The 19,583-nt window shown below is 41.4% G+C and overlaps 1 long non-coding RNA gene across 1 annotated transcript; it reads right to left on the reverse strand.

Annotated features, from left to right (window-relative positions):
- Positions 1 to 2,247: 2,247 nt before the first annotated feature.
- LOC308659412 lies at positions 2,248 to 19,576 on the reverse strand. The gene is made up of 5 exons (XR_014024524.1): positions 18,021 to 19,576; positions 17,862 to 17,911; positions 16,334 to 16,448; positions 4,353 to 4,457; positions 2,248 to 3,095 (listed from the first exon to the last, which is right to left on the reverse strand). It is a non-coding gene; the product is annotated as an uncharacterized lncRNA (long non-coding RNA).
- Between the last annotated feature and the right edge of the window lie 7 nt (positions 19,577 to 19,583).

The raw sequence follows: 19,583 nt of genomic DNA on the forward strand, positions 1-19,583 counted from the left end.
GAGCAAAACAAGACACCAACCATGAAACAGGAGCTATGAAACAGGAACTAATCAAGCGGTTGCCTTCAGCAAACCAGCCCTCCCACTGTATAAAAGGGGAATCCCTTTTATACAGTTCAGGGCGTGGCTTCTCTCTGCCTCCTTCCGAGGTGCCCCATTGCCTTCCTCTGTTTACTCCTGATTGACTGCCTCCTGCGTCGGGCGTCCTTGAACAGGGCCAGCTGTGGGTCATCTTCATCCACGCTGTCAGGCTCACACAGCTGGGTCTCTGTCGTGACCAGGTGGGAGGGGCCTGGCTGAGGGCTCTCATCAGCAAGATCTTCAACCCCCTCAGCAAGCTCTTCAACACCCCGCTCCTCCTCTGAGTCGTCCGACCCAACTGCCGAACACACAGGCTAACCCTGAATCACAACAGAAGCCCCCTCCCTCCAAGCCATCTGGTTTGTCCTGGATCAATTTAAATTCAGGTGTCAAATCCTTCCATGGGAAAGAGGGAACTCTCATGTCTTCACGACAATTGCTCCCTTCCTTTAGAGATTCTAATCGGAGATACAAACCAGATCTCTTTCCCCCCCTTCCTTTGTTGTTCTCAGTTGAAAGGTTCTTCCCCTGGTCTTTGAAGACAGCCTCCCGGCAGGCTGAATGCACATCCTCTCTTCTCCTCCTTGGAGAAATGGCAGAATCCAGGGGGAGGTATAAGATTTTAAAAACATACAGATAGAGTTTTATGAATGGGATATAAATGGATTCTGACAGCTACTTTTGTATATGCACTATATTGCACAAATGTATATAAGGATAGAGCTTGAATCACAATATTTCAAAACTCAGACCCTACAGTTTCTTCTGGATCACTCTTTAATCAGTTCGTAAAGTTTCTATAAATTTCTAGATGCAATCTTGCTCCTTAATCCTTCTCTTCAGAACTGCATGGTAGATCCTTCTAGAGAGCTGCAGGATTGAGAAAAATCAGCAAACTGCCCCGTTTACATTACTAGAAGATTCTTCTGCACTAAAAATTGGTTTTATTCATTTGTAATTAGCGGCTAATTAACTTTTCCTAAAAGATATCAACAATTGCTACTAAAAAGTTTAGGGATAAGTTCTATACTTGAGATAATAGTGGAAAGAGATAATAGTGTATAGCCAATTTGTTATGGGCCTTATTCTAAGCGTCTATGGAGATTCTCAGTTATCCTGGTTGCTGTTGTCCCAAAGCTGCTTTTTCATGAGGCAACTCAACAATTTATTTATTTATTTATTTAATAATATTTATATACCGCCCTTCTCCCGAAGGACTCAGGGCAGTGAACAGGGCAAGAATAAAAATACAAAGTTACAAAAGTTAAAAAAGAATTAAATATATGCCCACTAAAAACAGTAAATATCAAATATTAAAATAACAATAAAAACCCCCACCAATCCCCCATCAGGCCAGGCCGGCTTGTTCGAATAAGAATGTCTTTAGATCGCGACGAAAGGAGCGAAGATCGGGCGCCATCTGGAGCTCAACCGGTAACTGATTCCATAGCTCCGGGGCACCCACAGAGAAGGATCTCCCCCTGGGGGCCACCAATCAACATTCTCTGATCGGTGGCACCCTAAGGAGGCCCTCTTTGTGGGAACGTACAGGGCGGAGGGAAGTTGATGCCGGCAGCAGGTGCTCCCTAAGGTACTCCGGACCCATGCCATGTAGGGCCTTAAACACCATTACTAGTTCCTTGAATCTCACCCGGAAGACAACTGGCAACCAATGCAGCTCACGGAGCAGAGGTGTGACATGGGAGTATCGGGAGACTCCCAACACAACTCTCGCGGCTGCATTCTGTACCAGTTGGAGCCTCCGGGTGGTCCTCAAGGGCAGCCCCATGTAGAGAGAAAAAGAAAGTCCAGTTACCTCGTGAAAAAAGCACCTTTGGGAACATTACCCTAGGCAATTTTTTCAAAGATATGTCATCTTTCCATAAAAAATAAAGGAAATGTCTAAAGTAGGTCTGCAACCGCTGGGCTCCCAACTACTACTAGTGTGTAGCCCATTGGGAACTAGGCTGTGCAAGCCGCAGGCAAGCACATGAAACTTCATTTGTGCATTCGCACAGGAAACCATTCCCTCCCCCCCACTGCCACCGCTGCTTGTCAGTCTGTGAAGCCAAAAATGTTTAGACTGCTGGCCTAAAGAATTTGCATCATAGATAATCAAGACTGTATTTAGTAATGACAAACATAAAATATGAAATAGTATACAACTTTTAAAACATTGGCTTGGTTTTATTTGCAACATCACATTCTTTATAAGATCATTTAACTGAATTCCAAATACAGAGATTAAATAATAAAAAACACTTCCTTTTTTAAAGTGAAGTTATTGCCTATTGACCCTGAAAAGAAGTAATCATGAATGAAGAGGAGAGAAATTGCTTATAAAGTTTTATTTGATGAAGTCTACTTATAAGGTCACTTTTGCTTCCAAGACCATCTTCATGATTTCAAAATTGAACATTTGTGGTTCCAGTGTTTTTTACATGAGCAGTTGATAAGGATATACTATGGTTACTACTCTTTCAGATACCACCGTTAAAGAAAATTTGAAAATTAGCTTAAAAAAACTAATTTCCAGAAAGAAAAGAAATTCAAATTTCCAGTATAATATTTTTTAAAAGCATTTTCCTTTCAATATTGTTTTCAAAATTCCACATCAAATTAAGGACTTAAAGGGACATATAATGTGCTTATTGAATTGCTTACAGCTAAGTACTGAATCTGAGAGAGACATTTGGAGCAGCTGTTCATAATCACACAGTTATCAATTCAGAATCTGCATAACCAAATCTTCAAGATATTGGCATAAGGTCAAATGGGTTCATCTGTATGAACTGTGTTGTCTTCAGAAGTGTGAAACAACCAAAGCATCCCAAACAGATACAGGTGTAAGCCGGGATGGCATGGTTGTCGATCAGTCCAATAGCCCCAGCAACAATTACCATCTATTGCTGAGAGAGTAAAGCACTTCTGTTGGCTTTCATCTTCTCTAGTCGTTTAACTAGATGGCCATTACTTACTTCAAGTTCTTCGGTTTTGTCTAATGCTGAACGAAGCTGAAAAAACATTTAAAAGAGACATTTTATTCAAATTAAGGTATAGAGAATAGTAGCATGCTCCTTGACCTTCAGCAACAACTGTAATATTATGCCAGATGGAAAAGAAAGCTTGCTTGAAATCTTTTTCTGGAGTATCATTCAAATAGGATCAATGCCTACATAAAACATCTGGAAAACTTTTACAAATTCATTTTTAAGCTCTAAAAGTTTAAGATGTCTTTTTGCTAATATATTGTACAGGTCTACAGACTTAATCCTTCAGCTTGGATTAAAAGGACACCACGATTCCAGTTCATTTCTTCTGCAGGAATAAGGACACAATGTTTTTTTTTCCAACTGAAGATCTGCTCTGACAAGCACTGAACAAAGAGTTCAGTTGGGACTGATGTCAGAATATTCAGCAATCAACCTTTCCTGATTTGAAGGTTTACCCATTACAGAATTTTTTAGCAGTATTATCCACATATTACATTTGACAGATTCTGAAAAAATAGTGGTATGATGAAAACCAAATCCAGATTCAATATGCCTTAATCTAACAGTTGAGGTAGATTTTTTTAGATTAATAAAAATACATCATTCTTATTTTATAATAAATTTTTGGGTTGGCAAAAGGCATCAAAGGGAGAGACCTGTTTCTGAAAATTTATAATCAACATGAATTTCAATGTACAGTTGCAGCGTACCGGGGTCATGTGATCACGTTTTGCAACCTTCTGACAAGCAAAGTCAATGGGGAAGCTAATAGCTTTTCCTGAATAATCATCCTACATAGAAAAGGAACTAATAATATGAGATTATTAGCAAATTGTGTATCTTTAAATTGTGTTAGCATTGAATTCAGCTGTGTTACAGTATTTCATTCATTAATTTATAATATTATAAAACTTTGGGCAATATCTTTCATATTTTGTTTTTTCTTCAATTTTGTTTTGCTTTCCAGAACCACAAGTGAGGACTAATAAGATTCCATTCCCTTTTTAGTAAGTAAGCTATAGCAACTTGCTTTATCTCCTTTATTTAGTTAGTGTCTGAAAAGGGCTTTTTTTTAGCTTTTGCACATGCAGGAACAAAATATAAAATACTCCAATCTGCAGAAGGTAATTTTGGGGACATTATTCATGACTAGATGCTGTAAAAATTTTCATTTCATACAGAAAGGATTAGTCTAAGGTTCTATTATTCATGTTAAATTTTTACCTTTTTTATTCAATCCTTTTTCTGAATTCAAAAGTACACAGTAATGCAGATTACCTCTCTTTGGAGCTTACGTTTCTCTGCTTTCAATTCATCCTCTATTCTTTCAGCATTTTCTGCAGCTGTTTTATAGCGAACAACTTGACCTTCTAATTGTAACACCTATGATAGGAGAGTATTATTTATTTTAATAAAAATATATATTTTCTTTTCATTTCAAAGGATTGTCTATGCAAAATAAACAAAATGAAATTTAATAAAACTCTAAATATAATCATAGCTTGAAAATAAATATTAACACATAATTCTAAAAATTTAAAAACACTACTTTTTAAGCTGCCTATGAAGAACTTGGCTTCCCAAAAATGACAGTGTTGATGTAAACATGGAATGATTGTCAGAATCCATATATATTTCATTTCTAACTATCTTCTCTGAGCTAAAACCAAATCTCACCTTCCACTGGATTATGCCATATTCGCAAGGGGGAGAGGGAATAGGCATGCGGGCTTTATTGCTTTTACTTGCTCCACTAAATGTAACCTTTTGTTTATTCGCCTTGTCTGCTATCCATTACAGTGTAACAAATTGCTTTCTATACTATGCATCTCTCTGAACCTTTCTCCCTTACCGGGCAACTAGGAAAAGGGGTGGGGAAAGAGACACAAACCTCCGGGATCTGGTTTATTTCTCCAAAGGAGGTGTGAAGAGCTGTGGAATGTTCATGCTGCAAACGGAACCGGATTGATGTTATTTTTCCTTTCCCACAATGGATTTACCACCTGGAGATTGGCCAGTCTGGAACTGCCCAGATGAACTGTGGGGTGGTGTTTGCTTGGGGACACTTTAAAAATATTGATCTGTGAGGGAACCCCTCAGATCCTATTATGCCTGCTATCTCCTATTTCTTAGTAAAAGTTCCTGCTTGGAAGAAACTCTCTGAGAGTTTTGCTTTCTTAAGATGTGGGTGAAGTAGGTCCTGACATTAGACAGGATCTGCATTAATAGTCAACCTGGAAGGAAGAACCTTACAGGGGACTTTGCAAAAAAATACAGTGTTAAACAACAAGTCAGGGAAGGAAGAAAATCCCATGGAAAGGGAGCCTTTCCCCCAACCGAGATCCCACTAGCTATCGGGATCTGAAGCATCATACTCCTCAGGGGAAGAGGTGGTGGAGAGGTGTGACCACAAACCTCGGTGGTCGATGGGCATTGGAAAAAAGTGAGTGGGAAAAGGTATCGAGAAAAGTGAGCCTGAGACGGGGCAGCCACCAACCCTAATGGAAGCAAGAGATGGAGAAATCCCTGTACATTAGTAAGAGGAAGGAAATTATGCACCACACTCAGACTGGATCCTAGAGAAAGCTATTGACCTGATGAAAAAAAAACCTCAGCTCTCTTAAGGGAGGAGAAACCTGAGCCCCACAGCTGTAGCCCCAGGGACGTCCGCTGAACCCGTAGCTACTGCCTCAGTAGCCCCCACTCCCCGCTGACCTGTAGATGGCGATCAGGATGGGAGGGAATACCACCAGCGGCAAATGCACAGATCCATTCAGATTCTCGCCGCTGGACGCGAAATTCAGGGGGGAGCCGCCACGCTTGGGGTTTTTCCTAACCCAAGTCCTCACTTATATGGAAGAATACGGACAGGACATCCCCAGTGACAAAGCCTGCATCCGCATCATGCAATCTGCCCTGGACAGACTAGCACCAGACTGGGTGGTGAACCTGCATGACTCCAATGCCCCAGAGCTCAATGACTTCAACTGGTTCAAGTCCTCCTTGAGAAGGTGATTTGAGGACCCCCTGGCTGATTGCAAGGCCCGTGAGAGAATCAGAACAGTGAGGCAGGGCAGATGCCCGGTGGCTGAATATGCACAAGAATTCTGAGCCATTGCCAACAAGCTGAACTGGCCGGAAGACATCCTCCTTACCCATTTCAAAGACGGTCTAAACTACAAGCTATATGATGCTTGCCTGCCTTGAGGGGACCCACACCACCTTGATGACTGGTACATCCTGGCAGAAGAGGTGGAGATAGACCTATTGAAGAGGCACCGCCAAGGAAAACCATGGGCCCGCCCACCTCCTGAGCAGACGCACAAGCAAGAAAAACCACCGGTTATGGCCAAAAAGTCAATGAGCTGTTTCAAATGTGAGAGGGCAACCGTGCCGTAGAATGCCGCTCAAAAGCCCCTCAGTGGAAATCAGACCCATCACTGGCCAGGAGATCATGGAAGTCCCCAGCCAAACCAAAAGAACCCGCCATGAGGGCAATAGGAGCCTTGGTGGAGCAGTGGGCTAATGCCTCCTTAAGTAACACCAGCTGCCTGCAATTAGTGCAGGTTTGCATCCCACCAGGCTCAAGGTTGACTCAGCCTTCCATCCTTCCGAGGTAGGTAAAATGAGGACCCAGATTGTTGGGGGCAATTAAGCTGACTTTGTAATAATGCCGCTGGGGTGTGTGTGAAAGCCCTAATAAGCAGGCATATACATAGAATGAAGGCTACTGCTAAGCTTGTAAGCCGCCCTGAGTCTTCGGAGAAGGGCGGGATATAAATGGAATTTTTAAAAAAATAGAGGCGGTAGAATCCCAACCCCTGCCAAGGAAAGGGAGGGAACTCCGGCCAACACCACGGGTGGTGGACACCTCAGAGGACAGCTCAAAGGGCAAATCCCTGGTAAGTGGATCCATTCCACCCATCCTCAAGACAGTGACTATATTATCTCCCTCCATGCCCGAAGCTGTCAAAGTAAAGGCCTTAATAGACTCTGGCTGCACCCGCTGCTTCATTAGGCTGATGCTTGTGGGGAACTTGGCCATTCCGGTGAGGAGACTAAAACAACCAATCTCATTTGGCCAGTTAGATGGGTCCATAGCAGGGGGAGTGCCAGCTACCTTAGCCACCTTACCAGTCCACCTGTCCCTGGGGAACCATGGGGAAGATATAACATTTGTAGTGACCCCAGGCATGGAATACCCAATGATTTTAGGCCTGGAATGATTAAAGAAAAAGAAATGGAACCCCTGGGTAAATTAGAGTACAACAGAACTCAAATTCCCGAAGAGGGATTGTGCGAACTTAAAACCCCAAAGGCCCCCACCAACCCTAGGAAGGGAGAAAGCATCAGTGGGAGAAAAGAAGAAATACCAGAAATACCAGAAGAATACCGGGTCCTTGCTGAAGTTTTCAGCGAGGAACGGGCGGATGAGCTCCCTCCTCCCTGACCCAGGGACTATGCTATAGAAATCAAACCCGGGGCAAAACTCCAGAAGCCTAGGTTGTACTCCATGAGCCCTAAAGAGATGGAAGAGATATTCATAAATAAAAACTTAGGGGATTTATTGAACCTGCCGAACCCAAAGTGGCCACCATGGTGTTCTTTAGATGGCACTTTGCGTTTGTGCATGGATTATTGTGCCCCGAATGCAATTAGTGAAAGTAATCTGTATCCCCTACCCCTCATGAAGGACGTTATCCCACCTATCAAAAGGAAGGATTTTTACCAAATTAGACCTAAGAGAAGTGTACTACTGCGTTAGGATTGAGGAAGGGGACAAATGGAAGACCGCATTCAATTGTCCAATGGGTTGCCACCAGTTCAAAGTTTTGCCGTTTGAACTGCAAGAGGCCCCCACAGTATTTATGCAACTAATCAATGAAGTGCTAAGACAGCACCTATTTAAGGGGTTCCTGGTTTACTTAGATGACATCCTTATCTTCACTGAGACCAAAGAGGAGCATATTAACCTAGTCAGAGCATTTTTTTTAAATAAAAAAGCGGGCTGCACACCTATATGCCAAATGATTGAAATGTGAATTCCACCAGGAAAGAATAGACTACCTGAGGTATTGCATATCCCAGCAGGGCATTGAAAAGGACCCTGAGAAAGTCAGAGAAGTATTAGAATGGGCACCACCCCTCACAAGGAAGCAATTACCAAGTTTCCTGGGTTTCACAAACTTCTACCACCAATTCACCCCTTTGTTCACCCAAATAGCCCCGCCCCTGATGAACTAGTTAAAAATGAGGGGGCAGGGGCAGTGAAACCTAGCCAGCCCTTTAAGTGGACAGTGGAATGCCAAGTGGCATTTGAGAGGCTAAAGAGACTTTTTTCTGCCGAACCCATACTGAGGCACCCGTATAAACCTTTCATAATACAGGCAGACGCAAGCAATGTGGTGGTGGGAGCTGTATTGTTACAGGAACATGTCGAGGGGGCACTGCAACTGTGTGCATATATGTCCAGGAAACTCATTGAGACAGAACAAAGCTGAGCTGTGTGGGAAAAGGAGGCTTATGTTGTGAGGTGGTCATTACTTACGTGGCATCATTTCCTTGAAGGAAATAAAATCCCTTTCCAAGTCTGGACAGACCACATAAACTTGGAAGTGCTAAAAACACCCAGAAAACTCACTCCTAAGCAAGCCTACTGGTCTCAGCACTTTCACTGATTCTGTTTCACACTTAAACACTTGCTGGGGGAAAGAATTTCCTGGCAGATGCACTGACTCACATGCCCCAATACAACAGCACACGAGCCACTGACTCTAAACCACTTATGCTTGAACAACTGGCAGCGCCAGTAACCACCAGGGCTCAAGCTAAAATAAAGCCACAGCTGGATAGCCAAACTGGAATTGAATTCCAAAAGTCCTTGGGAACAGATGAATGATTCCAGAAAAATAGACATGTGTGCACAATCAAAGACGGGCTACCCTGGGTGGGGGAGAAGTTATATATACCAATTTCATGCAGTTGTGCCATGATACAAAATCAGCAGGGCATCCTGGATTTGTAAAAATTTTACATTTATTTAAAAGGCAATTTTGGTGGCCATCCATGAAAAAGGACACAGAAAGCGACATGGCCAGCTGCCCAACATGCGCAATGGCTAAGAGGTTGCAAGGGAAGTCACCCGGACTGTTACAACCAGTGGCAAACCCCTCAGCTCCCTGGAAAGAAATATCCATGGATTTTATAGTACAATTACCAGAAAGCAACAGGAACACTGTCATCTGGGGAGTTACGGATTTGTTTTCCAAACAAGTGCATTTTATCCCTTGCCAAAAGATTCCCACTGCAAAAACCTTAGTGAAACTATTTGTGCAGCACATTTACAGACTGTATGGGGCACACCAACGCATCATATTGATAGGGGAGTGCAATTGACATCAAAATTTTGGAAGAAATTTTTATCCCTCTTAGGAACCACTCATCCTCAAGGGAATGGCAAATCGGAACTCTCAAACTGAGTACTTAAGCAATACTTAAGATGCTTTATTAATTTCCAGCAAACAAATTGGACGGACCTACTCCCTTTTGCATAAGTTGCTTACAATAATGTAGTCCACTCCAGCACAGGCTACACTCCTTTTCAAATAGCCACCAGTCAAAGTTTCAACTCTATGCCAGAACTAATCCCAAACAAATCGGAAATCCCATCGCTGAAAGAATGGATTGCACAATTGCAAAACACCTGGCCAATCGTTAGGAAAGCCTTAGATGAAGCTAGGCAAGCATACAAAGAATTAGCAGACAAAAAGATTGTCGAACCCATACCATTCAGTGTATTTATCTACAAAATACATAAAATCCTACAGCCCTGTAAAAAACTTGGACCAAAATATATAGGACCTTTTCCAATTAAAAGAATCATAAACCCAGTAACAGTAGAATTAGAACTACCCAAAAATCTTAGGCAGATACACCCATTTTTTCACTGCAGTTTGCTGAAAAGGGAACAACAGTCACCCTTATGGCCAAACGCCTCCCCCCTCCAATCATGGTTGAAGAAGAACACACTTCAAGGTAAAAGAAATCCCAGATTCTAGAAAGTATCATGGAGCAATTCAATACCTAGTAGCTTGGAAACACCTTCCCTCCTCAGAAAATGAGTGGGTCCATAAATGTCACATCAGAGCACTGAAGCTGCTAAAGAAGTTTCACACAGAATATCCCACCAAACCAGGCTAACATTTATATTTTTGTTTCCTCTACAGATGGATTTCTCCTATTTTTAAGGGGGGGCAGGATGTCAGAATTTATTTATATTTCATTTCTAACTATCTCCTCTGTGCAAAAACCAAATCTCATCTTCCCCTGGATTCTGCCATTCCCAAGGGGGAGAGGGAACAGGCATGTGGGCTATATTATTTTCACTTCCTCCATAAATGTACCCTTTTGTTTATTCCGCCTGTCTGCTATCCATTACAATTTAACAAATTGCTTTCTATACTAGGCATTCTCTCTGAACTTACTGGGCAACTAGAAAAGGGGGTGGGGGGAAGAAATACAACCCTCCAGGATCTGGTTTGTTTCTCTGAAGGAAGTGTGAGGAGCTGTGGAAATGATCGTGCTGAAAACAGATTATTATCTTTCCTTTCCCATGATGGACTTACCACCTGAAGATTGGCTGATCTGGAACTGACCGAATGAACTGTGGGGTGGAGTTTGTTTGGGGGCACTTTAAAATTATCGAGATGTTAGGGAATCCCTCAGATCCTGTATATTGTGCCTGCTATCTCCTATTTCTTAGTAAAAGTTCCTGCTTGGAAAATCCTGTCTCTAAGAGTTCCACTTTCTTAAGAAGTGGGTTGATGTGGGTTCTGACAATTGAGGGTTATCATGTCCCCTCCCCCCGCCACATTAGAAATATATCAAGAAAAGTTGTCTTGGTCCCTCCCCCCGCAACATTAGAAATATATCAAGAAAAGTTGTCTTGGTCCCTCTAAGCTTTAACATAACTCACTAAATAACCAGGGTGCCAATCGAAGAAGAATTCATGTTATTTTAATTGGTGACACTTGGTACCCATTCCATCGCTGTTCACAAGGCTTCTGGATGTAATTCAAGGTGCTGGCTATCACTTATATACTTTTCCTTGGCGTGGGACTGAATTATTTGTGGGACTGACAGAAGAGAAATGTTGTGGTTCCTATTAAAAATGTTATCTTGTGAGAACAAAAAAGTGGATATTTTTACTATGTATTACTTCCCCCTATTGATATTGATAAATTATACCTGCCCCATAGAAATGTAGAGGTTACTTCAAATCAAACAAACTGTTGAAGATGAAAAGCATGCACTAAAGCAACTTAAAAAGCGAAACCAAAACAGTAACACTGAAATAATGTAAATACTAGCAAGGAAAAAGTATTAAATGGTCAATTTCTACAAAAGTTTGAGAGAAAATGAAAAGTAAACTCTGGTGATAGCTTACAACTGGAACATTAATAAGAGAAACTGAAGACTTGATTTTGGCTGCTCAAGAACAAGCTATTCAAACTAATGCAATCAAGCCCAGAACTGAAAAATCACCCAACGATTCTAAGTACAGACTGTGCAAAAAAGCAGCAGAAATAGTAGATCATATATTTGGCTCATGCAAAAAGATTGTACATACTCATTATAAACAATGACATCAATTAGCAAAATAATTCACTGGCTCATCTGTAAAAATGATCATATGCCAATAATGAAAAATTGGCACACCAACCGCATTGATGTTTGGAAGAGTTGGAAAAGTAGTAAAAAATGACAGGTTAAAATACTGTGTGATTTCCGAATACAAACTAATAAAGTCTTGCCTCATAGCACACTAGATTTAATTCTGGTTGAAAAAAGGAAAGTATGGATAACTGATGTGGTAATACCAGGAGATAGCAGATTACAAGACAAAGAATTGGAAAAGAGTGAAAACTATCAAAATCTGAAAATTGAAGTTGAAAGCTTATGATATAAACCAGCTGTATTGGTCCCAGTATTTATCAGCACACTGGATGCCATATCAAAAATATCTTGGACCAGCTTAGAAAATCATTGCATTGCATTGACAAAATTTTCATCTATCAATTGCAAAAGGCCACATGGCTTGGATCCACACATACAGTATGCCGATACATTACAATATTTTAGGTTCTCGCAAGAACTCAATAGGAATGAAGGCCAACATCAAATAAAGAAATATGCTAGGGTTTTATCCCATCCCAAGGATTACAGAAGTCCACAACAGCTGCCCAAAACTACTTCAAGAAAGGTGTAATTTTGGGATTCAGCTTTTAGAAAGTTTCCCAAATATTTCAGTCCTCATTTTTGTTAAGGTTACCTACATGAAATACTGGATGGCTATCTATAAGGGATATAACAGATTTCCACACTGGGCCAAGGCTTGGACTAGAGAGGTCTCTTCCAACCGTTCCATTCTATGAACAAGCATTCGGATCCAGAAGCCAGAATATGGCAACTCACCATAAATTACTTCAGAATATGAATCAAATACCAGTTATCATATATTAGCAGTTAGTTAATATATTTAGAATTAAAAATAAAAAATAAACAGTATTGACTAATTTCATAGAAAATGGTTTTGAAGCAAATGAGCTGAGACAACCTAATTTCTCCTCTAACACTTTTAGATAAAAATACAAACAACTGAATCAAACCAGGTAACTCAAGAATGCTACCAAAACTTACATTCTGTTCCAGTGCTGTAATCTCTTGTTCAGATTTTGCAAGCTTAAATTTGAGGTCACTGATTTGTCTGTTTGCATCTCCTAAATAAATAACAATATAAAATCATGTCTGACATCAAAATAATTCTCAAATACAGTAACTCCTTTAGCATCCATTAGCATTCATAAGGTCTTATCTTGCGGCGATGAGGACGGAGAAGTCTAATTACTTCGCTGCCCTCATCGCGTCCGCAGATAATCGCCTGGCCGCCCTGTTTAGGGTGACTCGCTCCCTCCTTAACCAGGAGGTGAGGGAGGATCCCTTACAGGGACGAGCCGAGGAATTTAGTCATCATCTGGCAGACAAAATCGCTCAGATCCGGGCCGGTCTGGACTCTGACTGGGCAGAGTCTGACGTGGAGGAATCGGACGGTCTTGAGCATGTTATCTGGACTGAGTTCGATCCTGTTTCCCCTGATGATGTGGACAGGATCATGGGGAGGCTGAGCACCACCACCTGTTTGTTGGATCCGTGCCCCTCCTGGCTGGTTTATGTGGCCCGGGAGGAGACACGAGGCTGGTTCCAGGCAGTAATAACTGCTTCTTTGAAGGAGGGTGTCTTCCCTGCTGCCTTGAAGCCAGTCCTAGACCCGGCTGTTTTCAATAACTATCGTCCAGTCTCCAACCTGCGCTTTTTGGCGAAGGTTGTTGAGAGTGTGGTGGCGCATCAGCTTCCTTTGTTCCTGGAGGAAACTGATTATCTGGACCCGTACCAATCGGGTTTCAGGCCCGGATACAGCACGGAGACGGCATTGGTCGCGCTGGTGAATGATCTCTGGCGGGCTTGGGACAGGGGTTGTTCCTCTGTCCTGGTCCTATTAGATATCTCAGCGGCTTTTGATACCATCGACCATGGTATCCTACTGCGGCATCTCAGGGGGGTGGGAGTGGGAGGCACCATTTTACGGTGGTTCTCCTCCTATCTCCTGGGCTGCTCATAGTCGGTGTTGACGGGAGGGCAGAGATCTACCCCGAGGCCTCTTGTTTGTGGAGTTCCTCAGGGGTCGGTTCTCTCGCCCCTCCTGTTCAACATCTATATGAAGCCGCTGGGTGAGATCATTCGTGGTTTCGGGGTGGAGTATCATCAGTACGCTGATGATACCCAACTTTTTCTTTCCACCCTGAACCAACCCAGTGATGCCCTCGCCGTGATGTCCCGTTGCCTGGAGGCAGTCCAGGTCTAGATGGGGAGAAACAGGCTTCGTCTCAATCCTGCCAAGACTGAGTGGCTGTGCATATCGGCATCTCGGGTTAACCAGACCATTCCACCTTTAACGATGGGGGGGTGAGGTGTTACCCCCCGTTGATAGGGTTCGCAACTTGGGCGTCCTCCTTGACTCCCGGCTCAACTCTGAAGATCATATAGGAGCCGTGACCAGGGGGGCTTTTGCCCAGGTTCGCCTGGTGCGCCAGTTGTGACCCTATCTGGACCGAGATGCCCTACGCACAGTCACTCATGCGCTCGTGACCTCCCGTTTAGACTACTGCAACGCTCTCTACATGGGGCTGCCCTTGAGGACCACTCGGAGGCTTCAGCTGGTGCAGAATGCGGCCGCGCGAGTTGTGATGGGGGTTTCCCGATACTCCCATGTAACACCTCTACTGCATTGGCTCCCAGTTGCCCTCCAGGTGAGATTCAAGGTGCCGGTGATGACCTATAAAGCCCTAAATGGCAAGGGTCCGGGATACCTGAGGGAACACCTGCTGCCGGCATCAAGCTCCCTTCGTCCAGGGCGCTCCCACAGGGAGGGTCTTCTCAGGGTGCCGCCGGTAAAAGATTGCCGGCGGATAACACCCAGGGGGAGGGCCTTCTCAGTGGGTGTGCCTGCCCTTTGGAACCAGCTGCCAGTGGAGCTTAGGACTGCCCCCGACCTCCGTTCATTCCGCTGGGACCTGAAGACCTGGCTCTTCGAGCTCTCTGGCCCAGGCTGAGAATTTTAATTTTAATTTTAACTGGGGTTTTTATTTTTTCAGGGATTGATATAATTTTTTAAATTGTTTTTAACTTTTGTATTTTTCGTTTTAATCACCCTGTAAACCACCCTGAGTCCTTCGGGAAAGGGCGGTATATAAATATAATAAAATAAATAAATAAATAAATAAATAAATCACACAGCTAAGGATGTTACCCACCAGCAGATGGTTCTCCCTCCCTCTTCAGATTTCAGTTAATACTTCCCCTTATTTCGAGAGGATTCTCCCAGTGCTCTCAAGCAGATTTTTATGTGAGGGAAGAAGTGAGGAACTAAAGAGAACAGAAATGAATCAAGATCACCTCTTTCTCCAGTCTCTCAGAAAAAATATCAGCTGGATGGAGACTGTTTTAGGATAGAAGGAGCACTTCTTGATGTTTGGGGCTCACTGATGGACATAGCTGGAATTCTGAGATTGTGTATTAAGTTGGTTCTTGATCAAATAACTGTGGGCAGTCAGAAAGTTTTAAATTACCCAAAGTAAAATTAATGATGATTGCCACCATTCACTATAGCTGCCCAATTCTTATCAGCCTTAATTCCTATGTTGCTGCCAAATCTTGCCTCTACCGCATCTGAATTGTTAGGATGCAGGACAGGATACTGTTTATTTTCTGAAAGGCCAAATATATGAACTTGGTACTGGGCATCATTGCAACTTTTCTACCACTCTTCCCACCCAATTGGGCATGACACAATTGCTCTTCCCTTCTACAAAGGCCAACTTTGAGTATACAGCTGATTAGACTTCAGAAAAACTTTTTTCCTACATTTTTGTGTAAGAGAAGAGAGGAAATTCCATGTCAGAACCCATCTCAGCCCACACCTTAAGAAAGCAGAACTCTTGGAGACAGATTTTTCCGAGCAGGAACTTTTACTAAGAAATAGGAAATAGTAGGCATAATAGACAGGATCTGAGGAATCCCCTCACAGATCGATATTTTTAAAGTGTCCTCAAGCAAACCCCAGTTTGCTTGAGGTCAGTTCCGGATCAGCAAAGCTCCAGGTGGTAAGCCCATCGTGGGAGAGGAGAGATAACAGTCTGTTAGCAGCAGGATCATTTCCACCCCCCTCGTACTTCATTCGGAGAAACAAACCAGATTCCAGGTGGTTTCATTCCTCCCTTTTCCACCCCCTTTCCTAGCTGCCCGTAAGATAAGAAGGAATGCCTAGTGAGAAAGCAATGGATTATATTGTGATGGATAGCAGGCAGGCATAATAAACAAAGGTTACATGTAAGGGAGGAAGTGAAAGTCATAAAACTCCATTCCTGTTCCCTCTCCCCCTTGGGAATGGCAGAATCCAGGGGAAGATGAGATTTGGGTTTAGCTCAGAGGAGATAGTTAGAAATGAAATATAAATGGATTCTGACATGCCACTCATTTGAGACCATGCTAACTCCAGCAGTTCAGAATTACAGCTCAGAAAAAAGCTATTGCATCTCTGCATGAATAACTGAGAGGCTTATTTCATCTGATATATTCATTCTGTAAATAGAAAAAAACTAAGTACTAAATTTAAAAAAAAATAAGTTGGGGATTAACCTTACTTTGAAGATCAATCACATGCATGTCTGGGCCATTTTCTAGGACTCCATCTTCCAAATGTAACTTCTCAATTTTACTATTTTGTTTCTCTTCCAGTTGTCTCTTTAATTTTTTAATCTGAAAGCCATAAAAAAAATCAATCCAAGGAGAAATGATCCAATTTACAGAAGAATAGAATCATTAGAACTTTCAGAAGATTACCTGGTGCCTCTGTTTTGGTTTATGAAAGAGTAATTATAAAAGAGGAAAGCTTGGAAAATAGCAAGAGAATTTTCAGCTTATGCAGAAGACATTAGTAACATAACACTGAAGAATAATGATGGCTACCAATCTTCCCCTTTCAAAAAATACGGAAAAGATTTTGGAGACACCAAATTCAGTTATCAGGATAGTTAGTAATACATTGCACATCTTTTTAAATGAAAAACTGAGACAGCCAGTTTGGTCTAGTGGTTAAAGCACCAGGCAAGAAATTGGGAGGTTGTGAGTTCTAGTTCCACCTTAAGCATGAATGCAATTGGGTGCCTTTGGGCCAGCCATGCACTCTCAGCTCAACCCTACTCATAGTGTTGTTGTTATGGAGAAAAAAGGAGGGAGCATTAGGTATACTGCTCAAAAAAATAAAGGGAATACTTAAACAACACAATGTACTGTATTTAATAGTAGGATGTATTATTTTCTGTTCCCTTTATTTTTTTGAGCAGTATACATTTGCCATCTTGAGTTATTTATAAAAATAATAAAGATTGGATAAAAAAAACTCTTAACAAAACCCTCCTGATCCAATAGATACAGTAGTTTCATATTCTGCCATTTCTCTCCTACAGATAAATCAATAGTATATTGTACTATATAGAACAATATCTGGAAAATAATTTTTTAAAAATCCAGAACTAATATCTATGTTATATCAACAAAAGTTTGCAATAATTCCAAAATCTCCTAGCTTTTTCAAAGTGTTCCTTGGGAAGAATATTTAAAAGCCATGAAGCAAAAGATGGAAAGAATAAGAATCTTGGCTGATGCTACAAGTCATTTCTACACCTGCTTAATTCTTACATGGAAAAACAGAGAGCTTCCAGTAAGACAATTTGAATGTTATTTGGTGGAGAGTGGCACAAATTAATGATAAAGCAGATGGAGGAAGCTACAACAAAGACACAAAAGCATTTAATTTTTTTTAAGAACCCCATTTTTAGCATTCAAATTACAGTTGCTAAACCTACACACTATATTCAGTCCAAATTAGAGAATTTTAATTACCTTGTATTACTTTTTTCATGTTTCATTAAATTGTAAACTGCCTAGAGTTGCTTATATCAGTGAAATGGGTGGCATAAAAAATTAATAATAAAAATATAAATTAAAAATAATTTAATTTATAAATTTATTTAAATGATATATTTAATTTGTAATTAACTCAGCGAAGCCATTTTCACTCCATGAAAATCTAGCATCTAAATCAGCAGCAGTTTATGAGCCAACAATGAGTATACTGAAACATACTAAAAGTATTCAGCTCTTATTTACCTGTTCAAGTAAAAATTCTCGCTCATCTAGAAGTCTTTTAAGTCTACTGTCTATAAGAGAGAACAAAAAGTTACAAAACACTTGATGTGTTACACATTTTTAAAGAAAGGTAATGATGAATGTTAGTGGGGCAAACGATAAATGAAATTATGCACGTACCATGGTAAACGATGTCACAGACAGGGCTGGGAAGGGATTTTCAGCCAAGGAAGGTTATGCCAATCTCACAAAGCATGCTTGTCACTTCAGTAGAAGCACCCAGCAGCATGCAAAGAACTATCTTCTATTGTTAGCATGCAGGTATTCTATGGTCAAACACTGGAATACAAAAATCTCACAAATCTTTTATTGTTCAAATAATATATAATTTTACAATATAAAATTTAAAACACAATAATCAAACTGCATAGTTCAAATGTCATGAAGGGGACCTCAGATTATGTGAGAATATAAATCTAGCACATATCTACAACATTTTTGTGTGTGGAATGGTTCAGTATTGCAGAGGCCACCACATAATCTAGAAGGGGGTGCATCCGCTTTAAGATGCTGCAGACAACTGCATTCATTTATTTTGCTGCATGCTTCAAGGCACTTTCTGGCACCAGAATTCAAAGCATTGCACAGCCCTACATTCTGATACATTCAGACACAGTATAAAACCTCTTAATGTTTTTCATAAACTGGAATCTAACACTTGCTATATGATGGTTTTAGATTTTTCCACATTAAAAGATTTGTCAAATGTAAAGGGTCTCCAAAATTTGCTACTATTTTCAATTGTACAAAAATAAGTCTAGATTTCAAAACATCCATTTTATTTCAAAATGTGAAATGTTACCCATTTTATACAAAATAATTGCAAAAATGAAGCCGAAGGCAGATAGCTAAACTGGAATAGAATTCAGGAAGTCTTTGGAAAGTGATGAATGGTTCCAGAAAAATAGACATGTGTGCACAATTAAAGATGGACTGCCATGGGTGGGGGAGAAGCTATATATACCTGCCACCCAGAGAATCAATTTCATGCAACTGTGCCATGATACAAAATCAGCAGGACACTTTGGCTTTGTAAAAACCTTACACTTAACTAAAAGGTAATTTTGGTGGCCATCTATGAAAAAGGACATAGAAAGCTATGTGGGTAGCTGTCAAATTTGCACAAAGGCTAAGAGGCTGCAAGGGAAATTGCCAGGACTGTTACAACCGGTGGCGAACCCCTCAGCCCCATGGAAAGAAATAGCCATGGATTTTATCATAGAACTGCCAGAAAGTAATGGAAACACCGTAGTCTGGACTGTCACAGATCTGTTCTCTAAGCAAGTACACTTCATACCTTGCCAAAAAAATCCCCACTGCAAACAGCTTAGCAAAACTCTTCTTACAGCATATTTACAGATTGCACGGGGTACCACAACGCATCATATCTGATAGAGGGGTGCAATTTACGTTGGCATTTTGGAAAGAATTTGTATCCCTCTTAGGAACCACCCAAGGACTGTCATCTAGTCACCACCCTCAAACGGACGGGGCTTCTGAACGACTTAACGCTGTACTTGAACAATATTTAAGATGTTTTATTAATTTCCAGCAGTCAAATTGGACGGACCAACTGCCTTTCACAGAATGCAGTCCACTCAAGCACAGGTTACACTCCTTTTCAAGTAGCTACAGGCCAGAGTTTCAACCCAATACCAGAACTAACCCCAAAAGAACCGGTCA

The sequence above is a fragment of the Vipera berus genome (assembly GCF_964194415.1).
Source record: "Vipera berus genome assembly, chromosome: 1".
Classification (NCBI taxonomy): domain Eukaryota; kingdom Metazoa; phylum Chordata; class Lepidosauria; order Squamata; family Viperidae; genus Vipera; species Vipera berus.